Source organism: Marmota monax, unplaced genomic scaffold, assembly GCF_021218885.2.
Source record: "Marmota monax isolate L192 unplaced genomic scaffold, Marmota_monax_Labrador192_F-V1.1 WCK01_AAM20220418_F8-fsc00024, whole genome shotgun sequence".
NCBI classification, from domain to species: Eukaryota; Metazoa; Chordata; class Mammalia; order Rodentia; family Sciuridae; genus Marmota; species Marmota monax.
Window position 1 is genome coordinate 24,756,837 of NW_026695224.1, and position 20,147 is coordinate 24,776,983.

The 20,147-nt window shown below is 42.0% G+C and overlaps 1 protein-coding gene and 1 non-coding gene across 5 annotated transcripts in view; one reads left to right on the top strand and one right to left on the bottom strand.

The window, feature by feature from the left end:
* The window catches only part of Il34 (interleukin 34), a 62,284-nt gene that overhangs the window by 13,139 nt on the left and 28,998 nt on the right, over positions 1-20,147 (bottom strand). The window lies entirely within an intron of this gene.
* Trnae-cuc (transfer RNA glutamic acid (anticodon CUC)) lies at positions 16,796-16,869 on the top strand. The gene has a single exon. It is a non-coding gene; the product is annotated as a tRNA-Glu (tRNA).

Genomic DNA, 20,147 nt, shown 5'->3' on the forward strand with positions numbered 1-20,147 from the left:
GCCTTTTTTTAGTGTATGAGTTGAGAGAGAGAGAGAGAGAGAGAGAGAACGAGAGCGTGCACGCAGCGCCAGGGACTGAACCCAGGGTCTCACACATTCTAGACAAGCGCCCTACGCTGAGCTACACCCCCCAGCCCTTTTTCTTTTTTATTTTGAGACAGGGCCTCACTAAGTTGCCCAGTCCAGACTTACACTTTCAATCCTCCTGCCTCGGCCTCCTGTGTAGCTGGGATTACAGGCCTGCACCACGCACCCGGCTAAGAGTTTATAGCCACCACAGTCACAAAGTAGAAAACACTTCCATCCCTGCAGAAGCCCCTCCGACTGTCCTGCAGGGAGCCCTCCCACCTCAGCACTGGGCAGGGACCCATTTGTTTCCTGCAGGCACTTTTCCCACAGGATGTCACACAGTTACAGTTCTGGGGTGCGACCTTCTGCATGTCACTTCTCTCTTGTGGCATGCTGCACTTGGGGTTCTCTATGTTTTTGTTGTTGTTTTTTGGTACCAGGGATTGAGCCCAAGGGCACTTAACCACTAAGCCACACCCCCAGCCCTTTATATTTTTTATTTGGAGACAGGGTCTTGCTGAGTTGCTTAGGGCCTCACTAAGTTGCTGAGACTGGCTTTGAATTTGCGATCCTCCTGCCTCAGCCTCCCAAGTCACTGGGATTATACAGGTGTGTGCCACCGCGCCTGGCTGCCATGTTGTTACCCGCATTAGAAATCCTCTTTTGGGGGGCTGGGGTGGTGGCTCAGGGCTACCACTTGTGCTTGCCTAACATATGTGAGGCACTGGGTTCAATTCTCAGCACTACATATAAATTAAAAAAATAAAGATCCATTGACAATTAAAAAATATTTTTATAAAAGGAGGCTGGGGTTGTAGCTCAGTGGTAGAGCGCTTGCCTAGCACAGGTGAGGCACTGAGTTCAATTCCAGCACCACGTGAAAAAAAAAATGAATAAAATAAAGTTATAAAAATGTATATATTTTAAAATACATATATTTTTAAAAAGAGAAATCTCCTTTTTCCTTGCTGAGCAGTTTGTACATTGTGTAGCTGGATCACTGTTTGCTTCCCCTCCATGGAAGGGCATCTGGGTTATTCCCAGTTTTGGTGACAGGGAATAAGAGCCTCCGCATGCAGGTTTCTGTGTGGATGGCCGCGTCTGTCTCTCTTAGGTCTACCTGTCATTTCAAGTCGTGCACCACGGCCCTTCAGAACACCTGCAATCCGCGTGCCACTCAGGGGCCTGGGCCACTCATCACCTCTGAGCACCCCTCAGCTCTGCTGTGCCCAGGACGGTGGATCCCAGAGCCCAGACCTCCCCACACCCAGGCACTCACCACTATCAGGATTTGCCCTGTCCTTGTCCTGCAAACTCTTTGGGCAGACTCCCCACTCAGAAAGGCTCCAACGTGGAACCCTGCCTGCGTCCTGGCTGAGAAATCAAGCAAATGAGAAATGGAGCCATGGTCAGCTTCATGGCACAGCTGTATCAGCTCCTGAGTCTGAGCATCATCTGTTTTCCCACCCGTGTGCCCCCGGACATGGAGGGGGCGAGTGGGAGAGCCCAATGAGGCCACCAAGTAGGAGTTACGAATGACAGAAGCCAGACCCAGGCTGAGGGGCACAGCGGGAACCTAGGCCGCTGGGAGAGGCTGGAACAGGTATGGCCCAATGGCTTGGGGCTCCTCCCTGGCAAATGAGGCCTAACCAAGGGCCTGGGAGCTTGACTGTGGCCTTCCCCACACTTGGGAGGGCCCAAGCCTGCCCTTTGTCTCTCTGTCTCTTTCTTTTTCTTACTCTCTCTCCCTGTGTCCCTCCTTCCGTGTCTGTCTGTATGTCTCTCTCTCTCTCTCTCTGGGGTGGGGAGGGGAGTGGGTGAGGAGTTTGGAAACACTGCGCCTCTCCTACCCCTCCCCACTCTACCCCTGGGGCCTGTAGCATCATTCAGAAGCTCATGCAGGGAAAAGTTGTGCTCGAAAGTAAATGAGGACATAGTATTCTTCATAGTTCAGCCATGACGAGCATTTTCAAAGTTGCAGAAGCAAGTACAAAGTGAATATTCATTTCGCCCACTTATGACTTAAGGACGCTGGGAGAGCCGGGGTCAGAGAGAGGGAAGGTATGTGGGGAAGGAAGGGTGACAAGAACTAAATCTTCCATGGCAGAAAGTCAACAGATAAGGGCTCAGATGAAGAAGCAGTGGCGAAAGACTGCTTTCTAGAAGAAGGATAGATGATTGATAGATGACGATGATAGATGATTGATAGATAGATAGATAGATAGATAGATATTTTTTAAAGTTTCCTGTGTCTGGAAGCAGAAAGAGGCCTGCTGTTGTTTATAATCACACTGAACTATTTTATTCTTTTGCTTGGGGGGATTGTTTTTTTGTTTGTTTTTATTTGTTTGATTGATACTGAGGCTTGAACTTAGAGGTGCTTTCCCAGTGATCTGAATCCCCAGTCCTTTATTTATTACTTTTTAATTTTATTTTGAGACAGGATCTCACTAAGTTGCTTAGGGACTTGCTCAATTGCTCAGGCTGGCCTCAAACTTATGATCCTTCTGCTTCAGCCTCCTGAGTCACTAGGGCTACAGGCATGAGCCACTGGGCCCAGCTATTTCTTCTTTAATTCAGGTGCAGATATAACTTGGATTTAAATTTTTTTTTCAACTAAATTTAAAACAGTGAATTTCTGTGCTGGACCTGTGTTGTGAAGTCCAGCCAGGTTGGGCCACAAGGACCTGTTCACCTTGGGACATCATTGCCCGTTCTTTCCATAGCCACCTGCTTTGGTTCTTCTGTCCCCTGCCTGAGAACCAAGACCACCCCCAGAGAGGGAGCAGTGGAACCCCATGTGGAGTTGCGAGTTTAACTCTAAAGCCTAGTCCCCAACCCAGAAGAGAAGAGGACACACAGCCAGCGAGAGACCCCAAGTACCCATTCTATCGGCTGTGGGACACATCACTCCAAAATAAAGAGGCAGAAAACCATCTTTTTTTTTTCATGAACTATAGGTTGGCTGGAACTTAGCTGACCCAGGCTGGGCTCTGCTGGTCCAGGCTGGACTTGGGCTCTGCCCACAACTAATCTATTACACCCACCCAGAACATTCTTCTCTCAAAGAGGCCAGCCCTGGCCTAAGAGTCCTAGGGGACAGAGTATTGAGTCACTTGCCCAGTCTGACTACTTTCCTCTAAGTAGGACAGGGCCAAAAGGGCCTCCGAGTCATTCCAAACAGCCCCACATTCTAGAGATGAGCAAATGGAGATCTGGTGGGGGTGGGAGCTGGCCCCAGGGCACAGGGCCTCCAAGTCTCCCCATCTATCTCCTTCAATGAATCAAACGGTGCCCCCATCAGAATGTGGGAGGCACAGGAAGTCATCACAAGGAGTGAGTCACAGATGTTCTAGACAGGAGGGAAGGCAAGAAAACAGGACTGAGTTTAGGCCTCAGGAAAAGGGAGAGAAAAACAGACATAGGAACCATTAATTCCAGTTAATTTCATTAGCCCAGGGTCCCTTATGTCTTTTGTTCCTTTCTTTTGTTTAAAGATAGAATTCGCATGCCATGATTAATTTCATTAGTTAATTTCATATTTCTGAGTAATATTTTAAGCACCACCCCTGTTCTACCAGTGGAAATAAGATTTCAACTCTGGGGCATAAGATTTAACACAAGACCTACTCCCAACCACACATAAGATGTCAGTCGCATTCTGAGAAGTGGCCTGGGTCAGACTCTGGCTCCTATTCAGTACAAGTCCAATCTTCAAACAAATTTCTATGCCTCCATGTGACTTACTTTGACCAATGGGATAGATACTTGTGCAGAGTTTGACTCCTCTCTCTGCGGGGAAGGCTTTGCATTGTGTAAATAATCCAGGTAGCCCCCTAAAGGAGACCCTACTGAGGCCCCAGACATTTGAGTGAGGCCATCTTAGACCAGCTGGCCACAGCCAAGTCAGCCCAGAGTCAGTCAACCCACAGAATTGTGAGAAATAAACCACTATTATTTTAAGCCACTAAGTTGGGGGCTGTTTTTTTTAATGCAGCAAACGTTGACTGATACAGCATGAAGGTGCGTCATCTCTGCAGAATGTTCAGTAAAAGGCCTGATCCATCTCAACCCAAAGCATCTTGTGGGAGTTCAGAGGCTTGTCTTCTTAGAATGAAGCTCAGTTCTAGGTCAGGAGGCCTTTGGGGACAAAGGTATCCTGAAATTGTCCTAACACACAGTTCAGAATCTTCTGTAGGAGATGAACTTTCTAGAATTTAGGACTAATCAAGACTTCTTATTTGCTCTGGCATTTTTTATTTTTTTGCAACTTGTTTTTATGGAAATTATCAAACAAACCCAACAAGATAGACTAGTATAATGGACGTCCGTATAGCCATGACTCAGCTTCCAAAATTATCAATACCTGTTATTTCAATTTTACCCACATCCCTCTTTTTTTTTCTTTTTCTTGGACTATTTTAAAGCACTCACTAATATGTAAGGATTTTAAGAATTTTAAATAAATATAGACACAATGTAATTATTGTGCCCCACCAAATTAATAACTGCTTAGTATAATTCAATACAAAATCCATATTAAATTTTCTCTATTTTTTTAAATGTCTTTTTTTAGTTCCTTTGTTTGAATCAAGAGCCCACAGGGTGGTCCATACCGTGCACTGAACAGATGTGTCCCTTATGTCTTTTGTTCCTTTCTTTTGTTTAAAGATAGAATTTGCATGCCATAAGACTCACCACTTTAAAGTGTTCAATTCAATATTTTTGCTTTTTCGTGTATGTGCACTCATATAGTGCAACAATCACACTTACCTAATTCCAGAACATTTTCATCACTCCAAAAATAAAAAAAATCATCAGTAATCGCTCCCCATTCCCCTCCCCCAAGCCCCTGGCAACCACTAATATTCTTTCTGTGTCATTGGATATTCCTGCTCTAAACATTTCGGAATTGCACACTATGTGGACCTTGTTAACTAGCTTCTTCCACTTAGCATAATGATGTCAGAGTCCACTCATCAGTAGTGGGCTATGGACTAAAAGGTTGTGTCCCTCCAAAATTCATATGCCGAAGCCCATCATCTGAAGAGGTGTTACTGGAGATGGAAATTTGGGGAGGAAGTTAGGGTTTTGACTACAACTCATCCCACACTGTGTAGTGTGGTATTTTCCACTTAGGGCATCTTATTAGCACTCAAAGAGTTTCAGATTTTAGTTGGGTACAGTGGCACAAGCCTGTAATCCCAGCAACTCAGGAGACTGAGGCAGGAGGATTGCCAAATTTGAGGCCAGACTTAGCAACTTGTGAGACTCTGAGCAATTTAGCAATACCCTATCTCAAAATAAAAAATAAAAAGGCCTGGGGATATAACTCAGTGTTAAAGCACCCGTGGGTTTAATCACCAGTACCAAAAAAAAAAAAAGTTTCAGATTTCAAAACATTTTGGATTTGGAATTTTCCGATTAGGGATGCTCAACCTGTACTCCATTTCTTTTTTATTGCCAAATAATACTCCATTGTATAAATATACACATTTTCTTTTACATTCATCAGTTGGTGGACATTGGGTTGTTTCTGCTTTTTGACTATTATGGAAAATACTGCTGAGAATATTCGTGTATAAGCTTTTATGTGGACATCACTTCATGTCTTCTCTTGGGTATAGTAGTTCCCTCATATCCTCAGGGGATATGATCCGGGATCCCCAGAAGATGTCTCACACTGTTCCTGCCACCAAGCCCTATATACACTGTGTCTTTCCCCCATATATCTTTATTTTATTTTTATGTGGTGCTGAGGATCGAACCCAGTGCCTCACACATGATAGTCGAGCACTCTACCTCTGAGCCACAGCCCCAGCCCTACAGTAGATCTTAACACCCTCGTCATAGTATTTTTTTTTTTTTGGAGGGGAGGGTACTAGAGATTGAACTCAGGCACACTCAACCACTGAGACACATCCCCAGGCCTATTTTGTATTCTATTTAGAGACAGGGTCTCATTGAGTTGCTTAGCACCTCGCTTCTGCTGAGGCTGTCTTTGAACTGTAATTCTCCTGCCTCAGCCTCCGGAGCTGCTGGGATTACAGGTGTGCACCACCCTGGCCTGCTTTTCTTTTCTTATTAAGTAGAGATCTTCACCTTTTCACTGAAAGGAAGCACTTTACAGTCTCTCTTCGGCCTATTCAAGTAGCCAGGATCATTACTCTTATGTTTGGGAACCTTAGTAGGTGAAATAAGGGTCATTTAAACACAGGCCCTGCCAGACCACAACAGTCAATCTGATCATCAAGATACTACTAATTAATGCAGGGGCAGGTGGTGTATACAGTGTGGGAACACCAGACAAAGGAATGACTGACATCTCAGGTGGGATGGAGCAGGATGATGGGAGGTTTCGTCATGCTACCCAGTTTAGCATGCAATTTAAAACTTACAAATTATTTACTTCTGGAATTTTCAATTTAATTTTTTTGGACCAAGGTTGACCACAGGTAACTAAAACCACAAGAAGGAAAATTGCAGATAAAGGGAACGACTGTATACCTAGAAATGCAATTGTTAGGTCATCTGCTAACTGTTTAAATTTTTGAGGAGCTGCCAGCCTGCTTTTAAAAGTTCTTTTTATTTTTTATTTTGAGACAAGGTCTTGCTAAGTTGCTGACTCTGACCTTGAACTTGTGACTCTCCTGCCTCAGACTCTGGAGTAGCTGGGATTACAGTCATCTGGCATGGTACCCAGCCTGGCGACACTTTTTTTCGCCCCTCTTAACTTTGAGGTCCAATTAATCTTTCTTTTTTCTTTTTTGATTGTTTGTGCTTTTGGTACAAGGTAATGAAGATTTACATCTTGGTTTTATTTTAAGAGTTTTACAGATTTATCTCTTACATTTAGGTCTTTGATCCATTTTGAGCTCATTTTTACATATGGTGTGATAAAAGACTTCAACCTCACTCATGAATTTGTCTATTCAATTGTCCCAACACCATTTTTTTTAAAGACTGTAAGTTCCCCCATTGAAAGTTCCTTGTTCTCTTGTTAAAATCAGTTGACCATAAACACAAGGATTTATTTCTAAACTCTTATCTCCACCCCTTGATCTATATGTTTATTCTTATGCCAGTACCACACTGTCTTGATTTCTATAGCTTTGTAGCAGGTTTTGAACTCCTAAGACCTTATAAGCCCATAACAATTGACTTCTTCTTTTTTTATCCCGTGCATGTGTTGAAAAAAATGGATCACTTTTCCCACGTTCTGAATTTGGCTGAATGCATCCTTGGAATGTCACTTATTTTTTTTTTTTTAATACTGGAGATTGGACCAATTTACCACTGAGCAACATTCCCAGCCCTTTGTAATTTTTTATTTTGAGACAGGGTCTCACTGAGTTGCTCAGGCTGGCCTCGAACTTTCTATCTTTCTGCCTCAGCCTCCTAAGTAGCTGGGATTACAGGTGTGTGCCACCACACCTGCCTCTCTCAAGGTTTTAAAATCTCTATTTTGGGGGGCTGGGGTTATGGCTCAGCGGTAGAGCATTCATCTTGCACGTGCAAGGCCCTAGGTTCGATCCTCAGCACCACATAAAAATAAATAAAATAAAGTTATTTTTAAAAAGTTCATTGGTAAAAAAAATCTCTATTTTTAATATTTAGGTTAAGAGGCATCTTTGGACTCAAGCATAATTTTTATAGGTGTTGAGTACTCCCTCTGGTCACAGCAAGAGGTACATAGTGTCTGCTTGTCCCCCTTATTGAACCAATGTCTCTTTCTCTCTTATCTTATCCATTATAAATTTCCCACAATTTTTATCTTTCATCAGACACTGATGATTAAAACCTTGACCCAGTATTTCATTAGATGGTAACTCCTGATTCTATCTTTCTGTCTACATTTATTACCGTGATTCTTCTAGAAAGTAGAACTTTCCTTCCTCGTCTATTTTCTTATCTTCAAGCTTAGCCTGCACACACACACACACACACTCAAAAAATAAAAAATACCAGGACAAAGCTTGATTCATTCCCTCTTCCAGTTTTCAGAATGAGTTGTTCCCTCCAGAGATAATGATTTTTTAGCACCATTTAAAAACGTTTTACAGCTTGTTAATCGTCTCGTGAAAAACCCATCTAACCACCACAGATGAATCACTGCAGAAGCCGGGCATGGTGGTGCAGCCTGTGATCCCAGCAACTCAGGAAGCTGAGGCAGGAGGATCACAAGTTCACAGCCGGCTTCAGAACCCGGTGAGACCCTGTCTCAAAATTATAAAGAAATAAATAAAAAATTAAAAGGGCTGTAGCTGTAGCTCAGTGATAGAGCATCCCTGGGTTCAATTCCGGCACTAGGGGGAAGAAATCACGGCTGAAATTTTACTTCTCTTTGCCTGCCTCAGCGGGGGTCTTTGCAGTCCCACTGACTCTTGGTTCCATTTGGATGTTCCATTCACTGTTTTCTTAAAGTCTTCTTCTCACAGGCCATGACTTGTGAATCTATGTGTGGGTTCATCTTCCCTTCCATAATCTAAGGAATCATAAATCCTGCCAAAGTGAGTTGTCTTGCAACACCCAAATAGGTTCTGAATCCAAATGCACAGATAACATCAGCCTGGTCTTGTACCTGTTGGCTAGTTTTCCCCAAATTTCTGCCTTAGGTAATGTTGCCTTCCCAGAGTGAAGGATTTGTTTGATCCCACATAACCCAAAGGTGGTTATGTTGATGGATCATGAACTTTCTGGTCTGGATAGAAACTGTGTTGTTCACACATTGTTCCTTCATTATTTGTTTGTTTATATATATTTCAATCTATTGAAGTTATTTTTAAGTCAGGCTTTTCAAGTTCAAGGTAGAATGGATGCACAGTAAAGCTCACCCTCTGAGCACACGGTTGGACACATTTCAACAAACAATACACCAATACCCCCTTCAAGGTATAAAACATCTCTGTCACCCCCAGAAGTTCCCTTGTGCCCCTCTGCAGCCAGTCCCCTTCTTCACTTCCCACTGCCCCTAGAGTTTGACTTTTTCCAGAATAGTACATAAATGGAAGTATATAGCATGTTGCCATTCATCTGTTGATGGACGGCATTAGAGCTGCTCCCAGGTTTTTTATGAACGAAGCTGCCACGTACATTTGCATACAGGTTGCTATGGTTTGGATATGATTTGAGTTTCGGTGCTGGCTCATGTGTTGGAAGCTTGGTCCTCGGTGTGGCAAAACTGGGAGATAGTGGAACCTTTAAGTAGTGGAGCCTACTGAAGGTAACTAGGTCATGGGGGTGCTACCCTTGGAAGTTTATGCAGTTCTCATGGGATCCCACTTTGGAGAGAGGATTGTTGGAAAAGAGCGAGAGGGACCCCTCCCAGCTCTCTGGCAACCTCTACTGCCATGTGACTTCTCCCTTCCTCACATGCGCCTGCTCTCATTATGCCATCTACAGTGAGGTCCTCCCCAGAGCCCAGCAGACACTAGCACCAGGCCCTTGAACCTGGTGTATTTGAGTAAAATAACCTGTGTCTTTATACATAACCCAGCCTCAGGTATTTTGTTATAATAACGGAAAATGGGCTAATACACAGGTCTGGGAACATTTGGTTTTATTTTTCTTGGGTAAATACCTAGGAGTGAGTTATCAGGTAAGATAGCTGGAGATGATAAGAAATTTCCAAGCTATTTTCTAAAGTGTCTATTTACTCTTCTTTTTGATATTCAAATTATTCAGTAGGCTAATGAGAACTTCTTCTGGCAGGTTTCTGCCCTATTGGCATGACTCCAGTCGTTTTCAACAGTTTCTTTTCTTTGGGGCCTTACAGGAGTTTCCAGTCTCATACATTTTCTGTCCTTTTTCAAGGACCATTTCTAGAGATAAATGGTACTTAGATACTACAGCCTGGGCACCAGGGTGCTCATTACTACAGGGCTGCCATTGTTTATAGGCCTTTCAGGTGGAAAGATATAGGAATTTATATTATTTTTTATTTTTGGAGCTAGGGATTGAACCCAGGAACCTCTCCACTGAACTATATCCCCAGTCCTTTTTATTTTTGTTCTGTGACAGGGTCTCACAATTGCTTTCAACTTGTAATCCTCCTGCCTCTGTCTCCCAAATAGCTGGATTACAGTGTGTGTATCACTGTGCCCAGTGGAAATTCAATTTTTAAAGAAAGATAAAAATATGTAATTAATTCATAGATATTTAGCATTATAACGTCTTCAACTTGTTATTGGCATTTTTTGTAGTGAAAATCTTGCTTCCTAGTGACACAAGATAACTATGTTTTAGCTATCTATCTATCTCTCTATCTGAAAATAGTATCACCAATAAAACAGTCTATGTAATTTAAGATTTCTATGTGATTCTTTTATCTTAGGATCTATTCCACTAGAAATGTACAGTCAGAAAGACCATGTGTTTCAATTTATTTTTGATTTTTAGGGATTTAAATATATTTGTGGTTTCAGTTACATAAAACAATTACATCATTACAAAGTGACAAATACCAATGGTCTATCAGAAAGGTCTAGCCTCCAATCTCTCCTTTGCTCCACTTCACCCTTTCCTGACAGATTACCATTTTGGTCAGCTTTTGGCTTGACCTTGCATTACTTATGTTTTAAAATAAAAGCATAATTTTCCTATTTCCTCTCTTTTTGCTCCCCGAAGGGAACATACTACACATATTCTTTTGCACCTTACTTTTAAGAAAACTATTTAAAGATATGGGCTGGGGTTGTAGCTCAGTGGCAGTGTGCTTGCCTAGCATGTATGAGGCACTGGGTTCAATTCTCAGCACCACATATAAATAAATAAAATACAGATCCATTGAAAACTAAAAAAAAATTTTTAAATATATACAGAAGACATAGAGCAAATGTATAGTGGAACATTATAAGATAATCACATCTTCTATCTACGACCCAATTGAAAAACAGAATCTGGCCAACCATCCCAGAAGTTCACCATGTGCCCCATCCCAATCCCAGCTACCCCTAGAAGTAATCACCACCATCCTGACAATGATCCCACCCTCCCTTTTGGGTTTCTGGGTGGTTTTGTTAACCAACTGCACTGCCAGGACATTAAGTTTAGTTTTTTTGGCTGTATTCATTTAAAACATTGATGTCTCTTTTAGTTTGAGGTTTTCCCCTCCATTCCATTCTTCCCCTTACAATTCTTCTGTTGAAGAAAGTGGAGAGATTTCACATGTAGAATATGTTTACTTCATCTACAGCTTTAGGGTCCTACATAAGCAAACTACAATGCAGGAGCTGGGGCTGTAGCTCAGTGGTAGAGCACTTGACTCTCACGTGTGAGGCACTGGGTTCGATCTTCAGCACCACATAAAAATAAAGCTATTATATCCATCTACAACTTAAAAAGTTAAAAAAAAAAAACTACAGTGCAATGTCAAGGTCAAAGCAAAACTAGAGACTTTTCCAACCAGAAACCGCCAACTAACTTCCACCTAGACACTTTTCCAATCAGACGCCACCAATTAACCTCTAACTAGATTCTTTTCACTCTAACCCGTCAAATACAGCTTCTTTGGCTTCCTTCTGAGTTCAGCCTATAAAATCTGGCTGTCCACCTGCTCCAGTGAAGCTCTCTGAACCTCTTCTGGTTCTGATTCAAAAATCACAGTTTGCTCAAATCAACTTGGTTAAATCTACATTGCCTAAAGCTTTTCTTTTAACAAGCATCCCCAGTCTAGGCTTTGCTGAGGACAAAATCATGGTGCAGGTCTAGCTGTTCCTGTTTCCGATTTACTTCTGCCTGCGGGGGTGGGATCAGATTCAAGCTAAAGATGGGATGGTGCTCCCCAGGAAGTGTTCGGTATCTGGTTTCACTCTTTACTGATGTTGGTAGCTACTGATGCTGCATGCTTAGCACCATAAATCATCAAGGGTGACTAAATGTGATATTCTAACTCATGATTTCTGATAAGATCTTTTCCCATGAGACAAGAGGAGGCAGATCAACAGCTTTGCCAAGACGTGTGATATGAATGAAATATTGTGCTTTCCTTCTTCAGCTGGTCTTCTCTGAAATCAGATAGGATCCAGGCAGGCATGATTTGTTTTCAAATGTCTGCTTCCCAAACCAGGATCAACTGAGTTCTAGACAGGCTCAGCTTTTACCCATGTGACCCAAAGTCACCTGCATGATCTTTATCATGATGTTTATCACTGCTGGGTTCAAGGACCAAAAAAAGTTAAAGAAATGTTTAAAACATATGAGCACCAGGCTGACTATTTTTCCTAGAGTAGTAATTCTCAACTCAGGATGATTCTGTCCTCTAAGGAACATTAGACAATTGGACAATTTGAAGTCACAATTAGGAGTGAGGGTGCTACTGGCATCTAGTGGGTAGAGGCTAAGGATGCTACCAAATATCCTACAATGCACAAGACAACCCCCAACAACCAAAAAATTTTCTAGCCCCAAATGACAAGAGTGCTTAAATTGAGAAACCAAGTCCCAGAGAATCAAGAAAAGTTGAAAAAGAACCAAAAAGTAACTTCCTTCCTCTGAGATTGAATGTATGTACTGCAAGGTCCAGGTACCATGGAACAAGGTCCAACATTGACCATGGAAATTAACACATACTTAGAGAAAATTGCCTAAACGCTTACTCCACATGGAACCCAAGGGTGACACACCAGCCACAGGTGCTAAAAGAACATTGTTGTCTGGGGACACATCTGAGGGGTCCCCAGACCCAGTGGCAGTGCTATGCTGAACATGGTCCCTATGGTTTACCCCTACAGTTTGCCCTAACTAAGCATCTACTATGTATAGACACTGTGCTGGGATTTCCTGATTCCAAATAGAGGCACACAGGCCAGGAGGCAGGAAAGTTTCCCTGTTGGGTTGTTGGATTTTCTTTTCTTTTCTTTCTTTTCTTTTTTTTATGATACCTAGGATTGAACCCAGGGTCTTGCCCATGCTAAGCAAGCACTCAAAACTGAGCTACATCCTCAGGATTCCAGTTCTCAAAGCTCCCAGGGAGCTAGCTCCCTCTGGCTGGAAGCAGAGCCAATTTAAAGCAACCCACAGTTTAGTGCACAGATCAAACACTTTTTTTTAATCAAACATTTTTAATATGAATGTGCAGTATGAATGAAGAGCCAGAAGTATTTATTGCATTGCTGTTGATACTTGAAATAAAATAACAACAAAACCCCTGGAAACAACCTAACTGCCAGACCACGGGAAAGCAGGTGGTAAACTGGAGCTTATGAAGCGCTGACCATGTGCCAGCTGCTCTGTATACTGTGTGGCTTTTTATCCCTGTAGCAATTGTGAGTTTTAATCCTCCCCGTCTTTGAGAAGAGCCAGACTCAGAGGAGACAGGGAACAGAGTCCTTTCAATCAATGTTGTGGAAACTAGTGGACATCCTTATACAAAAGAGTAAAATCAAAATAAGTGTAATCCTCACCTCACACCATGTACAAAAAGTAACTCGCGTGGATTATAGACTTAATTGTAAAACCTCAAACTGTAAAACTTCTAGAAGAAAACCTAGGGAAAAAATCTTGGTGACTTTGAGTTGGGCAAAATTTCCTAGATGTGACAACCAAAGCGCAAACCATTTAAAAAGGGAGGTGGGAGGGGCAGAGATAGCAGCACAATTCACAAGAGCCTAACTGTGTGGAACCAGCCTAGGTGTCCATCAATGGATGAATGGATAATGAATGTGGTGTATTCACCCAACGGAGCTTTATTCAGCCACTAAGATGAATAAAATTAGGCCACTTGCATGAAAATTGATGGAGCTTGAAAACATAATGTTAAGTGAAATAAGCTAAACTCAGAAAGTCAAAGGTCAGCTGTTTTCTCTCACATGTGGAAGTTACAGAGGAAAGGGAAAAGGTGGCAGAGGGTCTCATGAAAATATAAGGGAGATAAGTAGAGTAGAGGGAAGGGACCGGGGGAAGGAGGGAGAGAGGGAGGGAAAGGGGGATACCAGGGAGCAAAATTGACCAAATTATAATGTCATATTGTTGCATGGATGAATATGCAATAACAAATCCCACCATCATGTAAAATTATAATGCACCAATAAAAACATGGAAAAGGAGGGGGGAGAACAACAGGCACTATTTAGAATAAACTTAAGTGGTCATCAGAGTCTTCATTTCTGTGGCTATCATCTATTTATGGTAAGTAATTTGAATACTCCACTTATGGTAGTGGTCTAAAGTCTTCTTTGAAAATAAATGTGGTTCGGTTTCTAAAATAGGAATTATCCTAAGGAAACATGTATTGGTAACATTCAGACTCTGAGGCTGGACTGCCTGGCTCTACCTTGCCTCAGGCTCCCTCCTCATCTGTACAAACTTCTGACCCCAAAGGGCTACATAAGGATTCACTTGGTTTCCATATACAGAGAGCTAAGAACATGAGCATTTACCTTCAGTAATCGCTATCTCAGTATTTACTATTGTTATTGTTGCTCACTGCTATTAACAGTAAAGATGGATTTTGGGAAACTCAAGCTTTTAAACAATTTTTTTAAATTTTTTGTAGTTATAGATGGATGGAATGCCTTTATTTTATTTGTTTACTTTTATGTGATGCTGAGGATCAAACCTAGGAGCACTTGCTAGGCAAGTGCTCCACCACTGAGCTACAGACCCAGACCTCAAGCTTTTTAAAATTTATTCATTCTTTTATTTACTACTGTTTTTGTATTATCAATAGGGCTCTCTGAGGAAAATACTTGATTGTGGAAGAAAAAGAAAGAAAGAAGAGAGAGGGGTGCTGGGAGGGAGAGGGGAGGAAGGAGCCCAATATGGGACTAATTGAGGGGACCCTTGAATGCTCTGGACAGCTCCTACTTCAGGGAAGCTGCTCGTGCCCTTCTGAAGGCCCCCAGCTTCTAACCTCTGACCTCCAACATCTGACCTGTGACAAGGGGACTCAGAATGGAAAAGGAGAGTCTGGAGGATGCGCACTGGTGCTATTCTCTGAAAAGGGGGACAGTAGTGAGGGGACTCCAGCAGGTCCTTGTGCCCCAAGGCTTCATGGGTACAGCAGGATAGAAAGGAAAACAAAACTAAGCAGAAAGGACCAAGTCTCCTGCTGGAGGGTCTTGAGCTCAACAGCTCCGTGGAGAGGCCTCTGCAGAGGGGTTATCCTCCCTGTGCATCAAAAAAAAAAAAACTATCAACAAAATAATGGAGCTCAAAAGGATGAAACTCTGATATGTTGAAAAGAGAATACATATGGGTATAAATATTCTGGAAGACCATTGAGCAATTCTAATAAAGTTAAACCTGCACCTACTCTATGACTCAGCAATTGCACTCCTAGAAAAATATAGGTATCCACATAAGGAATGAACAAGCATATGTATTGCTGCTGTCTTCATATTATCAGTAATATCTAGTTCACAAAATAGAAAACAATCTGACTATCCATCCATAGAAGACCAGATATGAAAACCAATATAGCCATACTGGGGACTACTATTCAACAACAAAAGGGAAAGAACTATTGATCCATGCAACAGCACCAACAATGCTCAAAATGTATTTTAAGGAAAAGAAGTCAGACACAAAAGATCACACTACATACTTCCATTTATTTGAGTGCAAGAACAGGTAAAAAAAATTAGCTATGATGAGATAGAAATCAACCATGGTTGTTCAGGGTGGGCAGTGGTGGTGGAAATGTCTGGAAAAGGGCATGAGAGAACTTTCTGGGGAATTAGAAATGTTCCATCTCTTGCTTGGAATGTTGGTCACATGGGTATACACATTAGTCAAAAGCCAACTACCCTGGATTAAATAGTGCCCCTCTCCAAGTTCACATCCATTTGGAATCTCAGAACATGAGATTATTAGAATCAGAGTCTTATTTGGAAACATGGTCTTTGAGGTATAATAAATGAAACAATATCATTTTGGGTTGAGGTAAGTCCTAATCCCATGACTGGTGTTTTTTTTTTTTTTAGTTTTCGGCGGACACAACATCTTTGTTTGTATGTGGTGCTGAGGATCCAACCCGGGCCGCACGCATGCCAGGCGAGCGCGCTACCGCTTGAGCCACATCCCCAGCCCTGGTGTTCTTATAAGAAGAGAAGAGACTGGTGTTCTTATAAGAAGAGAAAATAGAGTCACATAGGAGACTGCCACATGGGAAACTACCACGTGACAATTGAGCCAGAGATTGAATGATTTCTCTACAAGTCAAGAAGCGTCCTTAGAAGCTGGGAGGAGACAGAGAAAGATCCTCTGGTGGCACCTTCCCAGAGATCACAACGCTGCCAGCATTTTGATTTATCTCTTGCCTCTAGACCTCTGAGAACCCAGTTCTGTTGTAATAAAGCATCAAGTTTGTGGTACTTTGTTATAGTAACCCTGGGACACTAACATCCCACCACGTTGAACATTAAAGATCCATGCATTTTAAGTGAACTGTACTCTATTTATTTATTTTTTCGAAGGTCTCTATGGAAACAGCAAGCTGATGATAAAGGAGGTGACCTGGCCCATACTTCACCCAATTGTACAGAACACCTGAGGGAGCACAGCCCAGGGCAGATCAGTGTTCTCAGAGTGTGGGCGAACCTGGGCACTGCCCAGCCAGACCCCTCCCAGTGGCTCCCCCTTCACGCTCATTCAGCATGCAAAACTGTCCCCTCCGCCCACAGCAAAAATATCCCCTGATCCTCTGGCAAGCAAGCACCACATTGTCCATGGGCAGCACTACCCAAGAGATTGATGTGGATGTTCTATTAAAAAGTGAACTGGGGGCTGGGGATATAGCTCAGTTGGTAGAGCGCTTGCCTCTCATGCACAAGGCCCTGGGTTCAATCCCCAGCATCACAAAAAAAAAAAAAGTAAACTGACCTAATTTTGAGGAAGGTTAATTACCCACAATTAAAGACTGCAGAAAAGCCAGGAAGCCAGGTTAGGAGCCAAGAGCATTGGCCCAACTATTCCCCGATGAGACCCGCTTCCTTGCTGGTCTGTCGTCTGAAATGCCAACCTACAGGAATCTTCAGTTCCATTCATTTGCTTTCTGCATTCTAGGAAATTTTTTTAAATGTCTTTATTTTGCATCATGGTACAAGCCCCTGACCTTGAGAACTGGCCCACCAACTAAGCACACCCTACAGATGTGTGCACAAGGATCAGGGTCAACCAAGGTCCAGAATAGACACTGAATGCAGAGACCACCTGGCCCAATCCTACTGGATGCTCGGTCCCCCACGGAGGCTTCACCACATGCCTAGGAATTTTCTGCGCATTAACTCGCTGAAGGTAGAAACTGTTATTATCTTCTCTTTCTGATGGGGAAATTGAGGACCAGGGGGGTGAGGTGACTTGTCCAAGGTCACACAAGAAGTAAGGTGCTGAGCAAGGATTTCAGCCCAGCCAGTCTGGCCCACTGCCTTAACCAGTGGGCTACCCTGGTGAGTGGACATCACATCCTCCATTGGCCAAGAGCCCAAAGCCTTTTCTTTGTTTCTGACCTAGTCCCTTGTAACTTTTTTTCCCTTGACTGTTCTTGAGAAACATAAGGCAATGAGTCACGAGTTCGGTTTTAGGATAGCCCAGAGACTCTCAAACCCTCTTGGGACATCCTCCAAAACATTCCATAAACAAAACTGAGTGTGACAGGATGAAGCTTCCGTGGTTATGTTTGGGGGTTTTTAATAGGTTTTGTTTTGAAATGAAAGTTAACAAGAGAACGAATTGGAAAAGACACATCAGAAGCATACAGTTTTCCCCAACTGAGTGGAAAACCTCAGCTCCTAGGAAGGAGGACTGTGAACTGGGATTACTGGGAGTAACTACTGGTTCCTTACTTCAGGAAAGGAGATGTAAGCCTTTAGGTACCAACCCTGCACATGTCCACAGACCCTGCCCAGAGAAGTCCACAGTAGCTATTGGTTCTGTCAAAGAATATTCTCCAGTTAAGTGGCACAGAACAATGGAAAACCTAAGGGAGTGGTTGTAGTTTAGTGGTTGAGCGCTTGTCTTGCATGCGTGAGGCATTGGATTCGATCCTCAGCACCACATAAAATAAATACAAAAACAAAGATTTGGGCTGGGGTTATAGCTCAGCAGTAGAGCACTTACTTGCCTAGTATGTGTAAGGCACTGGGTTCGTTTCTCAGCACCACATAAAATTAATTAATTAAATAAAGGTCCATCAACATCTAAAAATATTTTTTTTTAAAAAAAGAGAACCAAAGGGAATTTATTAAGGCAATATTAGGAGATTTCTTATTATAACATAACATAATAATAGACCCTAGGAGATCTGCAAATGCTAACTAAACATTTGATGAAATTCAACATCCTTTTCTGATAAAAATCTTTATTAGAGTGGAAATTGATGGGTGATTCCTTAACACAAAGAAATATAAAGTCCAGCACTTTATTGGAATAACTAGGAGCATTCCTACTAACGACAGAAACATTATGAGTGTATTGTTCCATTGTACAGGCAGCACTAGCCAATGCATTCAGAAATTAGAGATATAAAAATTCCTTAGGAGGAAGTAAAATTATTTTCATTTTCGATGATATGATTATCACCACAGAACATCCAAGACAATCAACTATGAAAGTACCATGAACAATATCCAGTTAGAAAAACTCCACTTATAATTGGTTCAAATACCTACAAAAACCTTATCAGGAAATATGCAAGATATATACTTACAAAGATAATACTGAAAGACACACAAGATATAACAAATGGAAAGACATTCTATGTTCTTGGATAGGAATATTTAACATCAGAAATATGTACATTCTCTGAATTTAATGTATAAGTGTAAAGCAATCCCAATACATTTTACAAAAGAAGATAATTAAATGGCCAATACACAAAATGCAAAAGGTGCTCAACCTCATTAGTCATTAGAGAAGTGAAAACTAAAAACCACAATTAATTACTAAACACACACTGAAATGAACAAAATTTAAAAGACAAATCCAAGCGTTGGAAGAGTGTAGGATAACTGGAGCACCCAGACATTTCTTTGAAAGAGGGTGTTGCAATCTCTTGGGAAAACAGTTTGGCAGTATTTCTGAAGTTGAACATATTCATAGCCCATGGCCCAGCCATTCTGCTGTAAGCATAGAGATGTGTGTGTCTGTCACTGAACATCATGTGTTACAACGTTCATGGCAATGCTACAATGAGAGCCAACAACTGGGAACAACAAAATCAGAATGAATAGATAAACCTGGCATGAGCTGGGCCATGGAGATGCACCCCTGTGATCTCAGTTACTCCGGAGGCTGAGGCAGGAGGATCACATGTTCAAGGCCAGCTTCAGCAATTTAGCAAGACCCTGTCTCAAAATAAATAAATAAATAGGGCTGAGGATGTCTCTCAGTGGTAGAGCACCCCTTGGTTCAATCCCCCCCTCAAAAAAATAAAAATAAAAGATAAGCAAAAAAATCCAGATACCAAAAAGGTATATAAAGTTTTGTTGTTGTTGTTTAAACACATCAAAACCAGTCTACGGGCATAAGAAATGAGGGTATTGGGCTGGGGTTGTAGCTCAGTGGTACAGTGCTTGCCTCACAAGTGTGAAACTCTGGGTTTGATCCTCAGCATCACATAAAAATAAAATAAATAAAATAAAGGTATTAAAAAAGTAAATGAGGGTATTGATTGCCTCTTGGGAGTGTGGGATAGTGATGTCTGGAGGTCTTAGCAGGGTCTACACTTTGGTAATGCTCTATTTTCAAGCGTGAGTAATAGTTACAAGGAGGGTGTGTTCACTTCATGGTAACCCATCAAGCTATCCATTTATAATTTCTTCTCTTTTCTGTATGTGCGGGATACTTGAATTTTCATTAAAGCCATCCCAATAAAAACACCTGTGTGTGTGTGTGTGTGTGTATAATTATATTTTTAACACTCAAATGAAAAATAAGAAAGCAAGAGGAACTTCAAATAGCTCAAAATAAGGGGAAATGCCCTTCTAAATATTAAAATATATTTTAAAATATTTAAACCTTAGTATTCAAAACAGTGGGAACGTGAATGAACAGGACGAGAGAAACAAAAGGAAGGGGGAGCAAGGTGTGAAACAGATCTAGATATATGTGGAGAAAAGAGCTTATGCTAAATAAATAGC